Raw genomic sequence first — 22,446 nt, 5'->3', positions numbered from 1 at the left:
GGAAATGATAGGATGTAGAGGCTTTGTTGGTTGATGCAGGATGTTGTTATGTCTTTGACAAGTATCACATTTCTGAGCATGAAAGAAGGAATCTTTCTTCATGGTTGGCCAGTAGTATCTTGTCCTTAATACTTTGGAGTATAAGGATCTGTCCCTAATGTGGTTGTCGCAATCTCCTTCATGTATGTCCTTTAGGACTTCTGCAAATTCATGATCTTCTAAACATCTAAGGTATGGACCTACCATAGATTTTTTGTATAACTTTCCTTGGATTATAACAAACCTTAAGATCCTTGTTCTGAATTCCCTTTTTCTTTTTTCTTCTTTAGGGATTGTGCCATTCTGGAGGTATTCTATAATGGGTTGGATCCAGGATCCTGAGGTTGGAGAGGGATCCTTGATGTTAGGACCCCAGTACGAAAGTGTTGAATCGGGATCTTTGATGGTAGTGATGTTAGTAGTTTCCACGTGATCGTCGGGATCCTTTAGTCTCTTGGTAGGATCCTCGATTGCTTGGATCAATATTTGGGTAATCGGGATCCTAGTTTCTGGTGGGTGAAAGGCCTAGTATGCTCAATAGTCATATTAAAGTGGTATTACTAAATAACATACGATACTAATGGATCACACTAACAACAACTTGATACAATTGATTATTTATTAGAAATTGATTTTAACAAATATTCTATAAAACTCTTATAATTAAATTGGAAATTATTTATTTCATGGAAAGAATAAGTTCCATTAGCAAGTAACTTAATATACATTATATGGTATTATTTATAAGTCATGTACAAACTTTTGGACTGGTTGAATCATCTTGTCTTTTTCCTAAAAGACAAGGTTTATATTTTATAAAAGAGTTTATAAAAGTTTGACTTCCTTTCTTCTTCTTTATGCAATTTTCGAGATATGCATAAAAAAAGAAGTGTATGACTTGTCTAATCATGCTTTAAAGGTATACGAGATATACTTATGACATGGAGACAAGTTTGTCTAAAGTTGAAGGAACTAATGGTTAAAAACTTCAGTTTTAGGCTCTATAAATATGAGGCTTCCACTCTTGAAGTTTTTTCCCCATTCTCTCTTACTATGGCCGAGAGTTTCTCCCCCCTCCATATCTTCTCTTGTCTTGCACTTTGAAGATTTGATGCTTGTGCTTTGCTCTCTTTGAACCATACGTGGGTTTGGTTCAAAGCCGAAGATTTTTATACAAAGAACTAGCATTCTACATTAAGTTGAGTCATTGTTGGTGTTTCAAAGGTTCCACGTTATTCATCAACTTCTAAGCCTCCCGAGAGGACCCAAAGAACTACAAAGGTTGTTATTCTTCACCTCTTCTTTGGTTGGTGTTTTAATCTTTCTATAACTTGCAAGAAGATCCTTGGTGGGTATAAAATGTGTAACAGTCCAAACCAGGTACGACCTTGAAACTCTTGAAGAAATTTAGTTTTAGCATATTATTCTTTTAAGTACGTTGGGTGTACTTATGAGTACGCTTAGCGTACTACGCTTGGGTGATCGTGGAGGGGCAACACGTACGCTGGGTGTACCATAAGTACGCTGGGTGTACGTACCGGACGTCCAAACCCTAATTTTCGAACTTGTGACCTATATAAACACCCTTAACTCATTTGAGCCTCACCCTCACCAGCCCCTTTCACCTTCAAACGTCTTTGGAAACCCTAATACCATTTATGAGTACATTTTGAGCTTTAAGAGTGCATTTGTGGTCCTTATATTGTTCATTCAAGAAGAAGAGATTGTCAAACAAGCTTATAGTGGCCTTGGACTTCAATAATTTGCATATAGTCGACCTTGAGGAGCTTATGTAGGTATAAATCTTGCACCTTTCCATTTAAATCACTAGATCTAGCTAGGGTTTTCTAGTTTTGTCCCTTTTGTTGATTTTGGACCTCTTCTTGTGAGTTGACAAACTCCAGAAGATGGAAGTGATAGATTTGAGGTCCTTTGGTCCATTTGCAACATAAAATTGGAGTCTTGGTGGGTGTTTTGACCTCATGCATGGGTTAAGGACCTTAAAAATGTCTTAATGGGGGTGTTGGGAGCATATGAGTCATGCAAAGGCATAAAGCTGGCAACTTTATGCCCTAGGTCGTCTTAATAAGCCTAGATCTAACTTTTGGACGTAAAGGAATCGAGTAATAAGCACTTAATGCAGAAAGTGCTTAATCAGTTACTACGTTAGGCGTAACAAAGCTTACGCTGCGAGTAAGTCCCAGAGACCCAGTACATTACGCGTACCAGGGTGGTACACTAAGTGTACGCACCACATGCGCTTGGATCTATTTTGGGCCTTCAACTATTGGGCCTCATTTGGTTATTGGACTTGGTCGCATTGTGAGAATAGTAGGCCATTTTATATGTTTTGGGCTATTGATGTTATGGTAGGGCCTTATTGGGCTAAGAGGCCCATTAATGATTTTTGGACATGGACTTTGGGCCCATTGATAAAGAAAGGATATTTGGGCCTTTATGAAAGGACTTGGGGATTGGGTTTACCTTTGTTTATGTGATGTCCTGACATGGGTTAATATTATTATTCAGTGCGGAAGGTTATGGACGGTTAAGAGAGCTGTTTTCGGATTCTTTGGACAGAGGTGAGTCTCTCCACCATACCAATGGGTCGAAGGCACCAAGGTCGGCCCATTAATTGTTATGTATATGCTATTTGGATTATGTGATATGACATGTGCTAGTTGTTTCTATGTATCTTGTATGAAATACCTCGGGGGGTTCCCGTGACACTTAGGTAGAAGATCGTGGAGGGTTTCCACGACATCCTAGGTTAAAGACACCAGGGGGTTACCGATGCACTTAGGTGTAAGACCTTAGAGGGTTTCCCTGGCATCCTAGGTCAAAGACCTTAGGGGGTTTCTGGAGGCATTGAGCTAAGACCATGTGGGGGTTCCCGTGGCACCCAAAGTACGACCCTGGAGGGTTTCCAGGGCTTCCATATATGTTGGTATGCATGGCTTATGTGACATGTATAACTGTATTAACTGGTATGATTTGTTGTATGTGGTTTGCATGTAGGTATGCTCTAGGGAACTTACTAAGCTTTCAGCTTACCATTTGTGGATTTGTTTCATGTACATCTAAGCGTAAGGGCAAAGGCAAGGCGTGATGGCACGACGTGCACTCTCCCTCCCATTGATATGATATGGGACACTCTAATGTTTTTCAATAAAGTTGTAATGAATGTGGATTTGAAAACAATTGTTTTGGGATTTCATGGTTTATGAAAATGTGTTTGATTAATTAAAAATGAAAATTTTCTTTGAAAAATTGGGTCGTTACAAAATGTTTATGTTATTTCAAAAATTAAAGTCTCTCGTTGTTATATTTTTCTAGTTTGTGAAACTATTTTGAACTAAAACCCAACAATTGGTATTAGAGCCATCTTGCAAGTTTTGTTAGATTTTTATTTTTATTTTTGGAGGTCTTAGTTTTTGGAGAATATGGATAACTTGTTTTTGTATAAAAATAAGTTCATACATACTTTCTTTTACAACTTTTTGTTATGTTATGTGACAAAATCTTCATGCATCTTTTGTCATTTAAAGTTGTCTTAGAAAAACAAAGTTTATTTGATGTGTATATTGATGTATATGATGTGCATAAACTAGCAAATGATCATTGTGTTGTTATGTTGTTGTGTTGGTTATTTTTGTTATAAAATGGTTTTAATAATTTATTTATTCATATGGAATGTAATAATTAAATAGATTAGATTTTCTTGGTTATTTTTGTAAATTAATAAATTAGTTTTTAGAAATAATTTACTTGTACAAAAATGTAACAATAAATGAAGTTGTAACCATTTTCTGAAGACAAAAGAGCAATTTTCAAGTCTAAAAGGTGTGCAGAATTTTGAGTGATATTTTCTAAAAAGTGTCACTAATGTTGTTTACAAAGGATTGTTGGCTTTTAGCGATAATTGCTGAATTTTAACCTTAAAGAAGTTTTCCAATCTTTTGCAAACAATGGGTGCTTACTTAAGTGAGAGCTTCTTCAACAACATTACAAGAAGATTTTTGTTCCGCTTAAATGTCCTTTTAGAAATGGACTTCGCATTTTTTTGGTGGCTCACAAAAATGTTATTAGTTGGTTATGTTTATTCACATATCTTTTATTCATGTTTGTGTTATTTATTTTATGCAATTATTATGTGTGGTTGATAAATTAGTTTTTCACATGCTAAAATAATTTTGGATAAAATAAACATCACATGGAGTTTGGGTTATTAAAATTGGACATAAGATGTAACAAGTTATTATTTTAAAATAAAACCCGGTTTTATAAAAGCGTTAATAACGACAAATTTTGAAATACTCCATTATAAGTTTTAAAATGGTGATTTTTATAACTTATAGAAAACTCCAAATATATAAGAAATAAAATGAAATTTTATTAAATATATAAAAAGGTTCAAATGTATTTAAACTTAATACCGATTATTAATATTGAATTGCATCTAATTATATAAAACTAACTTGTTATATAAAACCTTTAAAAGGTAATTCTCTTTTGGAAATTGATGCCATGGTTTATTATATGCATGTAATAACCATGATATCATATGTTTTTAAACTAGAATTATATAACATATAAAGACCCTTTTTACAAACCTCAAATCTATGCAATCCTTTTGAAAAACACCCGCACATCTCTTGTATGCACTAGTGGGATAAATGATACATAACCGCTTAGTGTTATCTTTTGATGGTCGGGTTGTATTCGCGATTTCTATAACGAAGTTATAGGCCTATTACACAACTTTTTCAAATTGGATGATTTGATCGGAAATCTTTTGCGATAAAGGATACCTAAGCAAGCGAGTTCTGAGGCATAGATGGGATCAAACACGTCTAATTAAATTTGTTATTAGAGATCCCATAAATCTAGGAATTATATAGCAAGATATAATTGATAATCGATATCTACCGAGATAAATTCAAATGGATGAGATAAAGGATACCTAACCATTTATTTGTTTTGCAACTTGGATCCTAGACTTTGATAATTAATGTTTTTGGAAACTAAAAGGGTATTAATCATTAAAGATTAAATATTGAAAATACTAAATGAATTTTGTTAAAAATTTGTAGTTATGTAATCCATTCTCATTATCATGTATTGTCATTTTCTTTAATGACTTAATGAAACAATAACATTCAATAGATACAACTTTAGTAAATGAGTTCATGTCTTAAGAGACAATCTCATAAGAGATATAAATTGTATACACTTAAAGGTCCTAGTCTTAAACTATTTGCTTTGAGTAATTAATCATGAACATGATATCTAGTAAAGGCATCACCGTGATGCTTAATATGTTTCTAACATCAAGCTAGGAATAGTTATTCATGACTTCTAGGAAGTCTTGGATAATTTAAACTTGTATATCTGATGATATAACAGGTCAAACAATATTCCAATAAATACAGTGATATTTTATTTAAAACTAGTTTAAACATTGAAATAACGCAAGGCTAAAAGAATCATCTTGTGTGATCTAAGAGGCTCATGTTTTATGGACTGAACACCTTTAGGCCCAAGAAATCTACTAAAGCCCACATAGATGGATCTTGTTCCTTTTGTGAAGAAACTAGACACTGAAAGAGGATTTAATCCTCTTATTTGGAAAGAAAGTCTGAAAGAGACTTGTAATTCTAGTATCTACTAGATAGAACTCATACTTTTCATATAACACTTAGGTACTTGGTAATTAAATGTTAATCTAATATTTGTAAATGGCTTGCATATATTTATTGAAGAGTAACCAAGCTGAGCACAATCAAGTTGGAACTACACTCTAGGAGTTTAGTTTATTATTTATGCTTAGAACATAAATTACTTGTAATATAAAATAATATTTGTTTTGGAACAAAGTGTGTTTTAATTTAGCATTTCTAAATTTATATCTCAATTATTTTATTCAAATGTTGGATCATTTACTTAATAATTTTTTTCATAATGATTATATTCATATTCTGAAATAATTAACTTCTATTTATGAGACTAGATATCTTAATAGAGTTGTGAAGTAAATATCAACATTTCATAAATAAAATTAAGTTCTATATGCAAGCACTTTTGACTTAAACTTGTTTTAAGTCAAACCCATCTTTGACATTGTTATCCTTATTATATAAATGACATTCACATATTCTAACTTCAAGAAAGGGATAATTGAAGGCAAATAATATAGTTTATTTGACATATGTGAACCTTATTTATATGTAAAGTATTCCTAATGACATTTTCACTAAGGTGTATAGAAAATGATTAAGGAACTATACACTTTGGTGTATGACTTCCTTTCTAATGAATGTCTGAGATTAAGCACAAGATACCAAATCAACTTTGTTAACAACTATAGTAGTTTTAATTATATTTTACGTGGTAAAGCATAATTGTGAAATCTTTGTTGAAGGTTTCAAAAGTTGAGATGCAAATCGGTAAGAACCATCTAAAGTTTTCATGATAATAAAAAAATGAATTAAATCTTACTTGGTATGATTTACTTTCTAATCAGTAGAAATATCATCCTTTAATCTTTTTTGGGTTAATACTTCAATCACTATTAATTGTATCTTGAATATAGATACCAACTAATAAGTAGATTAAACACTTTATAAGATTTAGTATGGAAAGGCTCAATCCTCATCTTATAAATGTTTTATGGATTTGTGGCCGATGTTGGACTAAAGCTTCTAAACCCAAAATATACTAAATACATATTTGTAAAACACTCTAAATGTGGCTTAGATTATTATATGCAAACCCACCAAGAATAAGTCCTCTTATTCTTATGAAAGCTAATTTAGTAGAAAGCCAGCTTCTAATGACAAAGCAAGTGGGAGGTACATGGAACTTGAAGCAAGTTAAGAACCATAAACTTATGTAGTAATAGTTGACACTAGTTTTAACAAGGATTGTTAAACTTGAATAATAGTTATTTACAGACACAAATTGTTCGCATTAGTGGTAGAAATCATCTATGACTTGAGAAATGTGGAATATATCATTGATGAGCTTTTATTGATGGTTTCTGGAAAATCCATCAAATACCAAGATGCTATGTCAGATCTCGAATCTGATAAATAACTTAGAGTCATGAACATGAGATGAAATCCATGTATGAGAATCTAGTATGGGATTGCTTGAAAATTGTCCCTATAGCAAGGCTAGAAGGAGTAAATAATTCTTCTAGAAATAATAAATTACAAGGATAACCATACACATTTAAAGCAATACTTGTAGTAAAAGGATTTTCTCATACTCATGGCATTGACTATGGTCCTCATCATACCCATGACATTGACTGTGATCAAACCTTTTTTCACAAGTAGCTATGATTAGATCAACAAGGATATAATTTGTTATAAATTCATATTCTTAATGTGAGATATAGTAAATAGATTTCAAAAAAGACCATTTTTATTTATAGACATCTACTGGAAGATATCTATATAGATTAGTCTGGAGGTTTTCTTAATCCATGTTATGCTAACAAAATGTGTAGAGCTTGAGATCCACTTATGGATATAAATCAAACATCTAAATGTTATAAACATCATTTTATGTAAAACCACAATATGTGTTTTTATATTAAAATGATAGAACATGTGTGTTTACTGAGAACTAGTGGGAGCATAGTGAAATTCCTAATCTTGTATGAGTGAGACATACTTAATAAATTAAAATCACATTCTTACTAAGCAAGGTCGTTTACACCTTGACTCGGAAAGTGTTTTTAAAATGAAAGACTCAGGAAGGAGAAGATACATTCTTAGAGGGTAAAATCTATAAGGGATAGACAAAATGAATGTTAAATTGTGACAACCCTATATTTTCCAAAAGCATTGTAAACGCTCACAAGTCAAATACAACTAAATTAACCTTGAAAATAAAGTGTTCAAATATCTAAGTTGGGATGCATCAAATATTAGATAACCTGTCAAGGTTTCCGAAAACATAAAGAACGCTCAAAACCGGGTTATATTGAAGAAATTATAACCACTCGTATATTTACGACACGACGTTAAAACCTTATTTGACGTAAAAAGTAAAATCTCAATAATGTGCATTTTAGCCTTAAGTATCTAAACAAAAATCGTAGATCTCGTTGAAAGGTGAGCGTGCATAAAAGGATCGCCCAAATTGGACCTCGTATGAAGAAGTTACGAATTTTCAAAGTTTCGTAACAGTAGTAGAGGGCTAAAAACTCGAATTGAAGATCGAGTGTAAATTAGCTAACGCAATCTAAATGAGAGTTGAAGATCTCCACAATAGGAGCAAATTGATAAAAAGACAAACGGAAACCGACGCCGAATAAAGAACCTATAAATCTTTAACGAACTTTAGGAGGCCCGGCCTATTTGAAATTATATCATTAAAAATAAATTCAAAACTAGCCGACGAAGTCTAAAGGAAAGTTGTAGAGCATAACCTCACCTACGCGTGGATATAAAGAACACGAAAAACGGAGCTCGTACGCGAAAGTTACGGAATTTAGAAGAGGACAGGCCAGATTACGCCCCGCATACTCTGGGAGTACGCCCCGCGTACTAGACCCAGAGTCAAGTCCCATCGGCCCGCCCACTCTACGCTTAGCTAGCCAGGAGTCGTAAGCCATGACGCATTGTTACGCCCTGCGTAACCGAGGTACGCCCCGCGTACTGCGTACGCCCAGCGTACTCCGTAGGTACGCGCCGCGTACGGGGGTTTCCAGCTCTATAAATAGATGGCATAAGCTCGAGTTTTTGCACACCATTCACAATTCCTCAGTCTTTCTCTCATAATTCTAAGCTCCAGAGGCCCTCCCCTCACCTCGGTTTCCGCACTCGAGCCCCCGACGAAAGATTTACGTTGCAGAGATCCCCGAAGAGCCCGACGACGCAACTATCCGCGATCGAAGTTCTACTCAACTCTAGCCTCCCTCTTCAAACCTAACGAGTGAGTTCATACCCCTACTTTTCAATTCTTTTCATGTTTTAGGGGGGGGGGGGGGGAATACAAGTACATTACACGTTAAAGTATCGTTTTATAAACATAAATGAAATTGCTATCTTCGAATATCGATACAAACAACTATATGTATACAAGAGCTATTATATCACTAAGTTATTTTCACCAAATGGAACATAGTATCTGAATAACTATAATGGGTATAGTTAACGAGTTAGTCGTACATTTTACATATACATCTTGAAAAACGAAACACTTTCAAAAGAAGTAAGGTCATTTCATTGTAAATCTATTTATACTAAGCAATGTGAGATATTCAAACTTCAACGTACATTTATGTATGCATTTCAAGTCCTGTATTATATACCATAATCTCTTAGAGGGAGAGCGTGGTACTTGTGTATAGATCTATACGGGATTGACAACCCCGCACCTAAACTACTAGCTATAGTTAGACCGACATGTCTGGGGTGACAAATGTCATAACACTGCAACACCTGAAGAATGTTGTTACAGGCCGTCAGTGTCAATAGCATGGTTATAAAACTCACATAAAAAGTATAAAACAAGATTGATTTACGAGATTTATATGTGCATTGCAGTTTTCTACATTATTTTTCATACAAAGTTGTTTTTAGCATTCAAGTATAAAAGATACCAACACATTCCAACTTTGGAAACTTTTTGAATCACTTACAAGAAAATATTGGATTTTCTGAAAACCTCGTTTACCAATTTCCTACCAAAAAGTATATACTTTTCAACGCGAAACACTCATGAACTCACTAATTTAATTGTTGACACTTTTTCAAAACCACTTGTATTTCTCAGGGAATCAGTGATACAGGTAACTACCAGCTTTTGGGAGAAGGAACACAAAGGATATTTTTATTATTATTGATCATTTATCATCATATTGTAATATTCTGTTGATAACATGTATAACGCAACAATATACGTTTTCATTATATATATATGATGGTTGTGTTACTTTCTTTACAATATTCAATTGTTGTGATACTACGTGAAGTCATCCACCCCCGAATGTTTCCGCCATTCTGGTTTGGGGGTGTGACAGATTGGTATCAGAGCATTGTTTATAGTGAACTAAGTATATCAAACCACATAAGATATACAAACTATAAATACAACGGGAACAAGAAAAAACCTCTGACGAAACATTTTCATAGAAATATATTTTTCTTTAAATATATACATTTTTACCCGCATGTATCAGTCTCGTATCGTGACAAGTTTTTCTAAAAAGTAGTATGGCAAGTTGCGATACCACGATTGGGCCTTGGGGTATGTAATCAAATCGAGAATAAATATAGCCTGATCAACTATATTTATCCTGGATTTGACCAATGTACGTCGAGGAATGGTCGTAGTAGTCAACAAGCCAAAAACTTATAAAATCTAGATTCGCTAAAATGAAATACTATAAGTCTATTGTTAAAAATAATTGAACGATAAAATATTACGCTCATTAAAAATATAAATAGGCTTAGGAAGTCGTTAAATAGAAATTTCTTTTCTTATAAAAATCTCATACCTCTATCCCAGTACAGACAAATCGCCGGATTTCCTTTACCGGGAGACCCCTACTACCTAAACCAAGGTAACGGCGGCTGGATAGAAGAAGACCCGAAGGAAGACCCAGAGGAAATCGAAGAAGAGGTCGAAGAAGAGTTCGAGGAGGGAGTCGAAGAAGAATTCGAAATCGAAGTCGGAGAAGAATACAAAGTCGACAAGGAGATCGTGGAAATTTCTAGCGGAACAGACTCCGAACCGGAAGTAATCGACCCTCCCATCCCCCATCCTCTCGTAATCAGACCATATCAACCGGGATCCATCCCCATCTGGGGATGCCACCTCTACTACTTGAGCCGTCAGCAAGGTGTACGCCCTCCATTCGGCATGTGTCGGGATTTTTACAACGTCAGTGGGGGAGGCTCAGCTGATCGAGCACTTCCTGTTGTTGTGAACGCTATAGCTAACCAGAATTACCAGGCAGACCAACAAGCAGCCAGAGTTCGCGAGATCAATGCTGCTACCCAAGGTAACGCCGCTGACATCCGCCGTTTGGAAGGACTACATGAGAATACCCAAATCTACACGGGGACACTTCAGAACCAAATGATAACGGCTCTAGATGAAATAAGAGAGATGAAAGAACAACAAGTAGATCTCGAGAGGCGACTGGTGGGAGTCAAACGGTCAGATGTCGAATCCAGCTCCAAACGCCACAAGTAGAGCTTGTTCAAGCCCCAACAATTTTGTTATAAAATAGGATTTCGGATAAAAGTTTTTCTTTCTTTTCGCTTATTTCCTTTTGTAACTGTAATCGGAGACCTCTAGATAGGTCAAATTTTCCCAAGAAAGATATGTAACACACCACGGGTGTGACCAATATATATATTAATAGGAAATACTTCTTCATTATATCTCTCAGAAACTTATGGGTTTAACTAAAAATTTCTATGCCTACCCTGAAACCATCAACTAAAGTCAAAACAAGTTACAAAATACAACTAACATACTATTGTCCAAACCTTAGAAACTTATAGTATTCATTCTTATTTTTCTCTACCAGAACATGCCTCCTCGTAGATCAACACGCAGAAACTCAACTCCAGCACCACCTCCACCACCCCCTCCAACCATGGATGCAGCTATGTTCCAAACTGCTATAACAGCCGCTGTAACCGCGGTGATGGCTCAAATGAGCAACAATGGGTCAGGAGGAGGAATAAACAGCTTTACAAATGGCCCAAGCCAAGGCCGTTCCAGAGTCTGCACCTACAAAGACTTCACCAATGGAAAACCTATTCCCTTTTATGGGACTAGGGGAGTATTGGCTCTGTCCCAATGGATAGAGAAAACGGAAGCCGTATTTGAAATTTGCGCATGCCCTGAAGAAAGCAAAGTAAAATTTGCTGCTTGTACATTCTATGAACGCGCCTTGACATGGTTGAACGGCCATGTCAAGACACTGACCCTAGTGGTGGTGAACTCCATGGGTTGGGAAAACTTGAAGCGAATGCTCCTTCGGGAATACTGCCCAAGAGGCGAGATTCAGAAGCTTGAACAAGAATTGTGGAGCCTTTCGATGGTAGGCTCGGACATCGCAGGCTACACCAACAGGTTCAGTGATTTGATAACACATTGTCCAGGGATGTTGATTCTAGAAAGCCAAAAAGTGGAGAGGTACATCTGGGGATTATTACCCCAACTGCGAGGAAGTGTGTTAGCTTCCAAGCCCATGACCTTCGACAACGCCAAGGAACTGGCGCAATCTCTCATTGATCATGGCGTCTGCCAAGGAGTCACGACTATCGTAGCTGAACCAACCAAAGGGAACAACGACAACAACAACAATGCCAACAACAACAGCAAGAAGAAATTCTGGAACAAGAGAAAGGGGCAAACCTCGCAAGAACCTTCAAAGAAACAAATGGTGGCGGTTCATGCTGGTACTGCTCCCGCCACAACTCCTACAACCCCGGCGCCAACAAAACAATATGCAGGGAACTTACCCAAGTGCAGCAAATGCAACTACCATTACCACGGTAATTTCCGCGAGATGTACTGTAAGAAATGCGACAGGAAAGGGCACACTGCCCGTTTCTGTAAAGCGCCAGCGCGGCCAGTCACTCAAGTTCCTGGTACTGGGGTAAGCCAAGCATGTTATGGATGTGGAGAAACTGGGCATTTCAAGAGGGATTTCCCCAAGACAAGGAATGTTGGTGGTATTGGGAGAGTGCTGGTGATAGGTCAAAATGAAGCAATAACTGATCCAACAGTAGTTACGGGTACGTTTCTCCTCGACAACATTTACGCATGCATACTCTTTGACTGCAGTGCGGAAAGAAGTTTTGTGAGTCATAAATTCAAACACCTACTTAACCAAAGACCCCAACCACTTAATAAAATATTCACTGTAGAAATGGCTAATGGAAAAACAGAAAGCACAAGTGATATGTACGTAGGGTGCACATTAAATTTAAACGAACGTTTATTTCAAATCATCCTTATGCCCATTTCGATAAGAAGTTTTGATGTAATCATCGGTATGGACTGGTTGAGTCTTCACCATGCCGACATTCTTTGCCATGAAAAGGCCGTTCGTCTCAATCTGCCCAACGGTGAAAATCTTATCATATATGGAGACAAACCTAGTTCAAATTTGCAAATCATCTCCTGTATTAAAGCACGGAAATATCTTCGCAAGGAATACCATGCCTTTCTAGCCCACGTAGTAGACCAGAAGCAAGAACCAAAGAACATTAAAGACATTCCGGAAGTCTGCAACTTCCCAGACATTTTCCCAGAAGATCTTCCAGGAATCCCCGGAGCTACCCCAGTAGCAAAGTCACCTTACCGTTTAGCTCCAGCCGAGATGCAGGAACTGTCCACTCAATTGAACGAGCTATTGAGCAAGGGATTCATCAGACCAAGCTTCTCACCATGGGGAGCACCAGTCCTATTCGTGAAAAAGAAGGACGGGTCTTTTCGCATGTGCATCGATTATCGAGAGCTGAACAAACTGACAATCAAGAACCGATATCCCCTTCCACGCATAGACGATCTGTTCGACCAACTACAGGGAGCGAGCTACTTCTCAAAGATCGACCTGAGATCTGGTTATCACCAACTACGAGTACTGGAAGGAGACATCCCCAAAACGGCTTTCCGAACACGATATGGTCACTACGAGTTTGTAGTAATGCCCTTCGGATTGACAAACACTCCAGCAGTGTTCATGAATTTGATGAACCGAGTATGTCGTCCCTTCCTGGACAAATTCGTGATCGTGTTCATAGATGATATACTTATCTATTCTAGAAGCCAGGAAGAACACAACCAACATCTCCGCCAGGTTTTGGAAACACTGAGGACAGAGAAACTGTACGCAAAATTTTCAAAGTGCGAATTTTGGATTCGGGAAGTGGATTTCCTAGGACACGTAGTAAGCAAGGAGGGAATACATGTGGATCCCTCGAAGATCAAGGCAATAGAGAATTGGACGATTCCAAGAACCCCTACAGAGATCCGGCAATTTTTGGGACTCGCCGGGTATTACCGAAGGTTCATACAAAATTTCTCCAAGGTTGCCAAGCCACTCACCACACTAACTTAGAAGAATGTGACCATCGACTGGGGAGAAAAACAAGACGCCGCGTTTCAAATGCTAAAACGAGCATTATGTAGTGCGCCCATCCTAACCCTGCCAGAAGGAACGGAGGACTTCGTGGTCTATTGTGATGCATCAAACCAAGGACTCGGGTGTGTCCTGATGCAATGAGGGAAGGTCATCGCCTATGCCTCAAGGCAACTAAAGACGCATGAAGTGAACTACACAACGCACGATCTTGAGCTAGGAGAAGTCGTCTTCGCTCTAAAGATATGGAGACACTACCTCTACGGCACGAAATGTACGATCTTCACTGACCATAAAAGCCTTCAACATATCCTTAACCAGAAAGAACTCAACATGAGACAAAGACGGTGGGTAGAACTACTAAGTGATTACGAATGCGAAATTCGATATCACCCCGGAAAGGCTAATGTAGTGGCTGATGCACTCAGTTGGAAGGAGTACTCAGGTCGCCGAGTGAAGTCCCTAACTATGACGATCCATTCACACCTGTCCATGCAAATCAAGGAAGCCCAAATAGAAGCCTTAAAATCCGAAAATGTGACAGGAGAAGCCCTAAGAGGAATGGATAAGAACCTTGAAACCAAGAGCGACGGAGTTCGTTATTTCATGGATCGAATATGGACACCGAAGTTTGGTGGATTCAGAGAAATCGTCATGGATGAAGCCCATAAAACACGATACTCCATACATCCTGGCTCCGACAAGATGTATCTCGACCTCAAGAAGTTGTACTGGTGGCCGAACATGAAAGCTGAAATTGCTATTTACGTAAGTAAATGTTTGACGTGCACTAAGGTCAAGGTAGAATACCAAAAGCCTTCGGGTTTATTACAACAACCAGAAATACCCGAATGGAAGTGGGAGCGGATAACCATGGATTTCATAACCAAGTTATCCAAAACGACAAGCGGACTCGACACCATTTGGGTAATTGTCGACAGGTTAACTAAATCAGCGCATTTCCTATCGATCAAAGAGACGGATAAATTAGAGAAATTAACAAGGACATACCTCAGAGAAATTGTATGACTGCATGGTGTGCGTGTATCCATTATCTCGGACCGAGATAGTAGATTCACCTCAAGGTTCTGGCAGTCGCTACAAAAAGCTTTGGGGACAAGACTAGATATGAGTACCGCTTATCACCCACAAACCTACGGCCAGAGCGAGAGAACCATACAAACCCTAGAAGACATGCTGAGAGCTTGCATAATCGATTTTGGCAAAGCATGGGACACACATCTACCCTTGGTCGAGTTCTCGTACAACAATAGCTACCACACCAGTATCAAAGCTGCCCTGTTTGAAGCCATCTATGGCCGCAAGTGTAGGTCACCTTTATGCTGGGCCGAAGTGGGGGACACACAACTAGCAAAAGGACAAGCAATTGACAACACGCTCACTGGACCAGAAATCATAAGGGAAACTACGGAGAAGATTGTTCAAATCCGAGAACGTCTAAAGGCATCAAGGGATAGACGAAAACCCTTGGAATTCCAAGTTGGAGACTGTGTCCTACTAAAATCTCGCCTTGGAAAGGATTAATACGCTTCGGAAAACATGGGAAACTGAACCCCAGATACATCGGACCATTCGAGATCCTTGCCAGGATCGGTCCAGTGGCTTACAAACTTAGACTACCTCAGGAACTCCACAACGTACACCCTACCTTTCACGTATCAAAACTAAAGAAGTGCTTATCCGATGAGACCCTTGTCGTCCCTCTAGACGAAATTGCAATAAATGAAAACCTCAAATTTGTAGAGGAATCAGTAGAGATCATGGATCGGGAAATCAAAAGGACTAAACAAAGCCACATACCTATCGTAAAGGTCCGCTGGAACGCCAAGCGAGGACCTGAATACACCTGGGAACGAGAGGATCAGATGAAACAAAAGTACCCGCATCTTTTTCCTAAACTATAAACTCTATCTTAGATTAAATTTCGGGACGAAATTCCCTTAACAGGGGGATGATGTGACAACCCTATATTTTCCAAAAGCATTGTAAACGCTCACAAGTCAAATACAACTAAATTAACCTTGAAAATAAAGTGTTCAAATATCTAAGTTGGGATGCATCAAATATTAGATAACCTGTCAAGGTTTCCGAAAACATAAAGAACGCTCAAAACCGGGTTATATTGAAGAAATTATAACCACTCGTATATTTATGACACGACGTTAAAACATTATTTGACGTAAAAAGTAAAATCTCAATAATGTGCATTTTAGCCTTAAGTATCTAAAAAAAATCGTAGATCTCATTGAAAGGTGAGCGTGCATAAAAAGATCGCCCAAATTGGACCTCGTATGAAGAAGTTACGAATTTTCAAAGTTTCGTAACAGTAGTAGAAGGCTAAAAACTCGAATTGAAGATCGAGTGTAAATTAGCTAACACAATCTAAATGAGAGTTGAAGATCTCCACAATAGGAGCAAATTGAGAAAAAGACAAACAGAAACCGACGCCGAATAAAGAACCTATAAATCTTTAACGAACTTTAGGAGGCCCGGCCTATTTGAAATTATGTCATTAAAAATAAAGTCAAAACTAGCCGACGGAGTCTAAAGGAAAGTTGTAGAGCATAATCTCACCTACGCGTAGATATAAAGAACACGAAAAACAGAGCTCGTACGTGAAAGATACGGAATTTAGAAGAGGACAGGCCAGATTACGCCCCGCGTACTCTGGGAGTATGCCCCGCGTACTAGACCCAGAGTCAAGTCCCATCGGCCCGCCCACTCTACGCTTAGCTAGCCAGGAGTCGTAAGCCATGACGCATTCTTACGCCCCGCGTACTACGCCCAACGTACTCCGTAGGTACGCGCCGCGTACGGGGGTTTCCAGCTCTATAAATAGATGGCATAAGCTCGAGTTTTTGCACACCATTCATAATTCCTCAGTATTTCTTTCATACTTCTAAGCTCCAGAGGCCCTCCCCTCACCTCGGTTTCCGCACTCGAGCCCCCGACGAAAGATTTACGCTGCAGAGATCCCCGAAGAGCCCGACGACGCAACTATCCGCGATCGAAGTTCTACTCAACTCTAGCCTCCCTCTTCAAACCTAGCGAGTGAGTTCATACCCCTACTTTTCAATTCTTTTCGTGTTTTAGGGGGGGGGGGGGGAATACAAGTACATTACATGTTAAAGTATCGTTTTATAAACATAAATGTAATTGCTATCTTCGAATATCGATACAAACAACTTTATGTATACAAGAGCTATTATATCACTAAGTTATTTTCACCAAATGGAACATACTATCTGAATAACTATAATGGGTATAGTTAACGAGTCAGTCGTACATTTTACATATACATCTTGAAAAACGAAACACTTTCAAAAGAAGTAAGGTCATTTCATTGTAAATCTATTTATACTAAACAATGTGAGATATTCAAACTTCAACGTACATTTATGTATGCATTTCAAGTCCTGTATTATATACCATAATCTCTTGGAGGGAGAGCGTGATACTTGTGTATAGATCTATACGGGATTGACAACCCCGCACCTAAACTACTAGCTATAGTTAGACCGCCAGGTCTGGGGTAACAAATGTCATAACACTGCAACACCTGAAGAATGTTGTTACAGGCCGTCAGTGTCAATAGCATGGTTATAAAACTCACATAAAAAGTATAAAACAAGATTGATTTACGAGATTCATATGTGCATTGCAGTTTTCTACATTATTTTTCATACAACGTTGTTTTTAGCATTCAAGTATAAAAGATACCAACACATTCCAACTTTGGAAACTTTTTGAATCACTTACAAGAAAATATTGGATTTTCTGAAAACCTCGTTTACCAATTTCCTACCAAAAAGGATATACTTTTCAACGCGAAACACTCATGAACTCACCAACTTAATTGTTGACACTTTTTCAAAACCACTTGTATTTCTCAAGGAATCAGTGATACAGGTAACTACCAGCTTTTGGGAGAAGGAACACAAAGGATGTTTTTTTTATTATTGAACATTTATCATCATATTGTAATATTCTTTTGATAACACGTATAACGCAACAATATACGTTTTCATTATATATATATGATGGTTGTGTTACTTTCGTTACAATATTCAATTGTTGTGATACTACGTGAAGTCATCCACCCCCGAATGTTTCCGCCATTCTGGTTTGGTGGTGTGACGTAAATGTTTCATGTCCTTATACATATATTGGCAATATCTTGAAAGGGATCAAGACACAATATTCTTTTGGAGAATTCTTGGCATTGTTATATGGCACCATCTTGAGCTGGCCTCAAAAGTACATAGCTCATAGGTTTGAACCAGATGAAATAATTTATATTCTATTTGCTTGGCAAATAAATTCATCATTTACGCCATATTATGCATAGGACATGGTATTTGATCATGCTGTAACCATGTCATAGGATACTAATTGAATACATGGTTAAGTCACTGGATGACTATGATAGCATTCTAAGAGTACTTTAGAAGAACTAAGAGAATGCATATGAGATAATCAGTTTAGAAAGGATCTTCATAGAAAGAGCTACACAAGATGTTAATTTCTATGCAGATATAAGTAATTATGAATTATACCTTATAAGTTGAATTCAAAGATGATTGGATGAATGAGATCATTGAAAAAAACTATATTGATTTCTGCCTTTCAAAGATCACATAGAAATCTTTGTGACTTCGAGAGTATGCTTAATCAAGCTAAGAGACTCTATGTCACGAAAGAACACCAATCATATTCTCCAAGATATGTAACTATACTTAGAGTAAAGTTAAGTGTGGCGATGATAGTGTTCATAGAATTTTCACAAATTAAATTATGTCAGATCTATTGATAAAGTCATTATTTTGAGCTAATATTAAAGGGTCACACTTTATCTACAAGACTTTATTATTTTAGAAATGGATTTTTTTTATTTGGATTTAGTATTTGGATATTGGAACATTATAACAACTACTATTAGATAATGTTATGATATATTGGGATATAGTCATCACATTAATACTTGTTTTGTTCTATATTAACATGTTTAATCCATGAATTATGTTATTATTGTAAAGGTTCATAGTTGGTTATAATTGTAGGAGCAATTATGAAGTAATACTAATATGATTGGATTAGTTGTTACTTACTAGATGAAAGTGGGCAAGTGGTTGTAACAAAGTTTCATCGGTACTTGTCAGAGACTTAGTATTGAAGTGACCCGTATCAAGATCATCTCACGGATCACGATCGTGAATGATACTTGATTAAAAGGTACAATCTTTGTATCCTTAACACATGAGATACATAGTGGCACTTAAGTGTAGGGAGTACTATGCTTTGATAATGGTCAAATGTTGTTCCTTAACTGGGTAGTTATAAAAGCCATTTTTAGGTATGGTGTAAACTATGCAAGAGGCTTATATAGTCAAGATGGGATTTTTTTTCCTCTTATGTATTGAGAGTTAGACATCTAAGGCGCCTTACCAAAAGTTGAACAACTAATAAGATTGATAGTGATCGAAATCTCATGCTCAACATGATGTCTGTATCAAAGGGATAACTGATAAACTTACCTAATACACCAATTGTAGCCTTGAGCTTTTTTGGGAATTGGGCGTTGATAGAATGGCACAAAGTGTCGTATCATCTTAGGGGCAGTAAAATGTTGCTAGATGTTCACTAGCGTCTATATCAGTCTAATATGAGTCTTGCGCAAGTGGGAGATTGAAAGGCCTAGTATGGTCTAGAGTCATATTAAAGTGATATTACGAAATAACATATGATACTAATGGGTCACACTAACAAGAACTTGATACAATTGATTATTTATTTGAAATTGCTTTTAATAAATATTCAATAAAACTGTTATAATTAAATTGGAAATTATTTATTTCATGGAAATAATAAATTCCATTAGCAAGTAACTTAATATACATTATATTGTATGATTTATAAGTTATGTACAGACTTTTGGACCAGTTGAATCCTTTTGTCTTTTTACTAAAAGACAAGGTTTATATTTTATAAAAGAGTTTATAAAATTTTGACTTTCTTTTTTCTTCTTTATGTAATTTTCGAGATATGCATAAAAAGAAGAAGTGTATGACTTGTCTAATCATGATTTAAAGGCATGGGAGAGATACTTATGAGATGGAGACAAGTTTGTCTAAAGTTGAAGGACCTAATGGTTAATAACTTCACTTATGACATGGAGACAAGTTTACCCCATTCTCTCTTGTTATGGCCGAGAGTTTCTCCCTCCCTCGCCATGTCTTCTCTTGTCTTTCACTTTGAAGATTTCATGCTTGAATTTTTCTCTCTTTGAACCATACTTGGGTTTGGTTCAAAGCTTAAGAGTTTTATACAAAGAACTAGCATTCTACATCGAGTTGAGTCATTGTTGGTGTCTCAAAGGTTCCACATTCTTCATCAACTTCCAAGCCTCCTGAGAGGACCCAAAGAACTGCAAAGGTTGTTATTCTTCATCTCTTCTTTGGTTAGTGTTTTAATCTTTCTATAACTTGCAAGAAGATCCTTGGTGGGTATAAAATGTTTATGTTATTTCAAAAATTAAAGTCTTCCGTTGCTATATTTTTCTAGTTTATGAAACTATTTTGAACTAAAACCCAAAACGGGATCCTTAGAGAAGATCCTAGATTGGCTAGGACATCTGCTTCAACATTGTCTTCTCTATGAACCTAGTTTAGGCTAAATGCTTCAAATTCTGAGGCCAAATTTTTGAGGATCTGGAGTTATAGTGCTAACTTCTCTCCTTTTACTGCATAGGATCCATTAAATGGTTAGTCAGTAGTAAATAATCGACGAATACCTAAAGATCCTTGATTTGAAGATATTTGGCCAGCTGTAGTCCCATGATTAGTGTCTCATATTCTACTTCGTTGTTGGTTGAATTGAAGTCACAACTGATTTCTTGGGGTAGGATGTCCCCTATGGTGATTTTAGTATGATCCCCAAGCTAGTTCCTCTTTGGTTTGATGCTCCATCCATGAATAGCATCTATATTCCCATGTTTTCTTCTTCTAGAAATTGTTTGGCTTTTATTTCTACTTCAACCCTTAGATCATCACTAAAGTCATTCATAAAGTTTGCTATTGCTTGAGTCTTTATCGCGGATCTTGGCTCATACTCTGTCATATGTGCTTAACTTCGTGGACCACTTTTCCATCCTTCCTGACATTTCTGGTTTTTTCAAAACACTCTTAATAGGATAGTTAGTTCTTACAGTTATAGGGCATGCTTCAAAATAATGTCTTAATTTAGTAGAAGTAGCTACTAATGCAAGTATAAGTTTTTCAAGGTGGGAGTACCTGGTCTTAGGATCCATGAGACTTTTACTTACATAGTAGATGAGATGTTGCTCTCCATCAAGATCCTTATCTAATACTGCACTCACCACATTTGAGGATACTGAGAGATAGAGAAGAAGTGGTTCCTCATCTAACAATTTTACCAATAGGGGTGGTGAACTTAAATATATTTTATTTTTTTTGGAAAGCATCCTCATGTTTCTAGGTCCACTCAAATATTTTTTCTTCTTGAAGATGTCGTAGAAAGGCTTGCATCTTTTTGAGGATCTTGAGATAAATCTATTTAGGGCTGCCACTCTTTCCATTAGTCTCTAAATATCTTTTGTTGAGGATGGTGATCTTAGATCGAGGATGTCCTTGATTTGCTCCGGGCTTGCTTCAATTCCTCTTTTGGTCACCATGTGCCCAAGGAACTTACTTGATATCATCTAAAAGTGGCACTGGGGGGGGGGGGGGGGGAGGGTTGGCTTCATGGACTCTATGTGTGGTAGAGGGAAAGGATCCTTGGGGCGAGCCTTGTTAAGATCCGTGTAATCTACACACATTCTCCAATTACTTTTCTTCTTCTGTACCACAACCACATTGGCTAGCTATCTTCAGAATTTCACCTCCTCTATCATCCCGCTTTTGAGGAGGTTTTTTTACTTCTTCTTGTATAACTTGGTTTCTTTCCCGTGCAAATTCCCTCTATTTTGATGTATTGATCTGAAAGATGGATCAATATTAAGTTTATGGGTTAATATACTTTTGTCTATACCTGTCATATTGTCGTGCTTCCATGAAATCGTTTTGCTTCTAGCTTTGAGGAACTTTATAAGATCATGTTCGATTTGATCAGGCATTGAGGATTCTATGAAAACTTTGGCTTCAGGATCCTCAAGGTTCAGGGACACTTCTTTTATGTTGTGTTATATTGTTTCCAATTGTTTTGGTAAAAAATTACACAAGTACTAATCAACCAAGTTGAATGAGAGG

Source organism: Lactuca saligna, chromosome 8 (assembly GCF_052625555.1).
Source record: "Lactuca saligna cultivar CGN05327 chromosome 8, ASM5262555v1, whole genome shotgun sequence".
Taxonomy (NCBI): Eukaryota; Viridiplantae; Streptophyta; class Magnoliopsida; order Asterales; family Asteraceae; genus Lactuca; species Lactuca saligna.
This window is presented reverse-complemented; position numbering follows the sequence as displayed.